This window comes from Cervus canadensis, chromosome X, assembly GCF_019320065.1.
Source record: "Cervus canadensis isolate Bull #8, Minnesota chromosome X, ASM1932006v1, whole genome shotgun sequence".
Classification (NCBI taxonomy): Eukaryota; Metazoa; Chordata; class Mammalia; order Artiodactyla; family Cervidae; genus Cervus; species Cervus canadensis.
The window spans coordinates 144,042,634-144,046,898 of NC_057419.1; positions in this window are offsets into that span (position 1 = coordinate 144,042,634).

The window sequence follows — 4,265 nt, forward strand, 5'->3', positions numbered from 1 at the left end:
GTTGTGTGCTGGATATTTCAGAGCCTTCAAATGACTCCTTAGAGGAGGAAACTGATTCCTAGGGTGGTGGTTTAGTCGCTAGGTCATGTCTGACTCTTGCGACCCCATGGACTGTAGCCTGCCAGGCTCCTCTGTCCTTGGGATTCTCCAGGCAAGAATGCTGGAATGGGTTGCCATTTCCTTCTCCAGGGGATCTTCACAACCCAGGGACTGAACCCGGGCCTCCTGCATTGCAGGCAGATGCTTTACAGAGTTACGAGGGATGCCAAGGGAGATGAAGTCATTTGTCCCAAGAACTCATATTTAGTGAGTTGTAATTCAAGCCCGGGCTCTGTCTGGTACCAAAACCATGCTCTTAATCACCACACTGTCATGAATGGAAGCTATGAAAATAGAGACTATGTGTACATTTTTCTAGATCCAGCTCTGTAAGGCAACATGTTCCCTGAACTTAATAGTAAAAATTGCCCTTATTCCGGGGAGCTGATAGCGAGAGCATGTACTTCCTTGGTAATGCACCACACAGTATGATGCAGCCAGGGCATTTGCAGAAAGCCTCATGGTGAAAGAAGAGACTGAGAAAGGCAGAGCAACTCAGGTGGGGCAGCAATAGCTGAGTTCTCAAGTGACTTTCAAGTGACTCTCAAGTGAGTTTTCAGGTGACTTTATGATAGGAGCTATACTTTGTTCTTCCGTGAAGAGAATGTTCTGTGAGCAAGAAAGCCTCTGGTTCAGATGGCCTTCCTTCTCCTGGCCTAAGATTTGATAACAAGCTGTTCTTGTTATCAAGTCCAAGTTTATCGATTGCAAACTCTATCCTAGATGTACATCTATCCTAGATGTATAATGAAGTGAGTATGAGGCTGAGAAGAAGAGGCTAATTGCTATCCCTTCAAGGATGACTGGCTCTCTGGTAGAAACAGCATATTGAATAGGGAGAGGCAGATGGTTGTACTGCCAGAATCCCTGCTCCTATACTCGCTAATCACTGACAGAGTTTTCATTTCATGCTTGGTTTTTGAAACATAGCTTAATACTAGTCTTCTTATTTGGCATGTTAGTAGTGTTTAATCAGATCATTATCATTCTTTCTTCAGTAATGCCATTTACCAGGTTTTGATGTCTTCTGTACTTAGGTTCTGTTATACCAAAGGACCAGTTTGAGTATGTGTGTGTGCATGCACGTGTGTGTGTGTAAACTTTATCTGATTTTATAAGTTCCCTTCCAAGTGTATTTTTCTGTAATCAATAAGTTAATGGAAAGCAAATCGATAGAAATGTGGTATATAATAGACCACATGAGAAGTCATGCTTTCATTCAACATATACATACTGAGTCTTCCTATGTACCAGAGTCTGTGTGGGTTAAATAGTTGTATAACATGTCCTCACAGAGCTTATTCTACATCTCTTCCATTGAGCAAGGGATAATACTATCTGGGTTCCAAATCCCTTGGTGGTTTCTATGTTTGCCTGATTATTCATCAGCAAAGCAACCTATGAAGATCTTTAATCCCAACACAGTGAATTTGAATTTAAGATTTTGACAGCCCCAAATGACAAGATATTAGTAATAATTACAACATTAATAATAGTCAACTGAGAATGGAGAGGCAAGTGGGGACACATATAAAGATTCCCAGGAGGCAATATGTTCTGGTTAAAGTTGGGATAGTTGCATGGCTCAGTGAAAAGAGAAAATAATGTTAAGAGTCAACATTTCATCTAGACGTGTGTCAATTCTTTGGTGACAGGTGGGGTAAAGGCTTATGATAAAAAGTGAAAGGAATACATTTTACTCACTTCTTTTCTTCCTGAGCTTCCCAGGTGGCTCAGTGGTAAAAAAAAAAAAAAAATCTGCCTGCCAAGCAGGAGATGCGAATTCAATCCCTGGGACAGGAAGATCCTCCTGGAGAAGGAAATGGCAACCCACTTCAATATTCTTTTCTGGGAAATCCCATGGACAGAGGAGCGTGGCGGGCTACAGTCTATGGGGTCGCAAAAAGTTGGACACTAAGCTACTGAAACAACAACAGCAAACTTTCTTCCACATAGAAAATTTTAAAAATATATATGACTGTGAAATTTGGAATAGCAAGAGATTCTACTTGCTAGTGGATCTAGGGGAAAGAGGAAAACAGACCACTGGCTTTTCAAAGAGCAGACCAAACTGAATAAAACAGGAAGGTGCTGACAGCCTTAATAATAACAGGAAAAATAAAGCCTTTTTCTGGAAAAATATATGTATAAAATATTTAACTGACATTAAATATTAACAATGAATTAATGAAAACACAAACCACTTTATTTATGTAGGAAGTTTGTTCCCCTTTAGAAAATATGCTGTTTTAAAACTAAAAATTATTTCATACATGATCCAGGCAGAAACTAGTGTGGATCTCTAGCGGTGAGTATTGTAAGAATGAGGGTAGATAGAAGTGACCTCCAAATGAGTCTCATTATTGTCTCCTGCCAATTCACTCTATGAAGGGTCAAAGTTCAAGAATTCTACGACTGAATGGATTACTAAGTGTCAGACCCAGTGAGACCCAGCACCCCCCCTCGCCCCCATATTTGTGTGGGAAGGGTGAGGAAAATGAAAGCCATTTGCACCTGATTCTGACACCCTGTGTCTCCTTTCTCCACTTGCCAGCTCCGATGGGGAGGGACAGTACCTTCCACCTGGCATTGCCTCTGAGCAGCTTTGTGAACTCCTTTGGGCTATTATGTTGGTTGGTACTTTGGCTTCTTTGGCTCCCAGCACCAGCTGATGCCCTGAGCTGAGTCCCAGTTGGGCAGGCTCTATTGCTCAGTGCTGTAGCTGTCTCCAGGGCATTGTTCTTGAGACTTCCAACAGGGCGGATTTGTGCAGTTGGCCCATCTGGACAAGATCTATAACAAGTAGAGCTCTGTGCAATAGGCTCATCTCCATAGTCCACCCCCCACTACCCCCGCCTTCGGGCTGCAGTAGCCTGACACCCCAGCCTGACCATGGAGAGTATCAAAGAGATACTCTCTGCTCCTTTCAAAGGGGTATTGCTTGTGGCCGCTCATTGATTGGCACTACCTGGGCAGAAATGGGAAAACAGGAATTCTCTGCCCCCTCAATTTAATCTCCTTTCTTAAGCCAGTCCTTTAGTTTGGAATCGCCTTGGCCACCATAATTAATATTTTCAATAAGATTAATTTCTGGTCCAGCTACCCTGGTCAGCCCAGAATGCTCACCACAAAGCCAAGAGACAAGAGGAATATCTCCACAAGGAGCAAAGGGCAGACAAGCTCAATAGGGAAAAGGGGGAAAGAAAGCTGAGCTCTTGGTTTGTCTGTAGGATCTGCTTTGGTCATTGGATTTATTGACTTTCAATTTTGAACACCTGTTTCTGAGGAAGGGTGAAAAGGAGGGCGCAAAGGGGAGGGAGGAAGATATGAGGCAGGGGAGAGACAGAGAGAGAGAGACTGAACTTACATAGTTAATTATTCTAGATCCAGAAAAAAAAGACAAGATGTTTAAGAGATTGTTTGATCACTTCTGTCTTCCAGCTGTTTAGCCCTGCACTTTAATCTTTCCTTTTACAGTTCTTCCCAGTTGGATCATTTCAAAGGACTCAGAGTACCAGGCCCATGCTTTCCCATGTCCCAGTGTCAGGCCTGACACACTCTCTCTATTCTGATATTTTTTGGTAGCTTCAACTGACTGCTCCACCTCCTCACTGTGGAAAGAGAAGGGAAATGAGAAGGATTAAGAAGTACGTCCAAATTATGGTTTTCTAACTTCGACAGCTCCATCCTGAGCTTGGCCAAGTCAATGTTTGTCCAGTATAGGGATCCTCTATATACCTAGTTCCTTCCCAGGAGCCTCGTAGGCTGCTTTATCTTGGGTAAGGTTGCATGGCATTATTATTTGCTCACTAAAAGGAGGTGAAGGAGCAAGTTGGAAATGAGAGGTCCTGGGAAATAAAGAGATTTTAGAGAAAAGAAGAAACAAAAGTGCAGGCAACAGAAGACTCTCTGAGGATAGTTTCTGTATTCTAATCCTCCTCGGCCCTACCACCTTAGGCTCACTTTTCTTGAAAGCTTTATAGCATCAAGCAACTTTCTTAAAGACTAAGCATCTTTCTCTTTTTACACTCCACAGCAGTCAAACACACCCTGCCATGATGCTAGCTAGTTAGGGAATACAACAAATATTTCTGAGATCAGGAAATTTGGGTTGATCTGGAAAGGTGATCTTTCTGAGAGTCTAAGATTCCTGACCCCATTTTAAC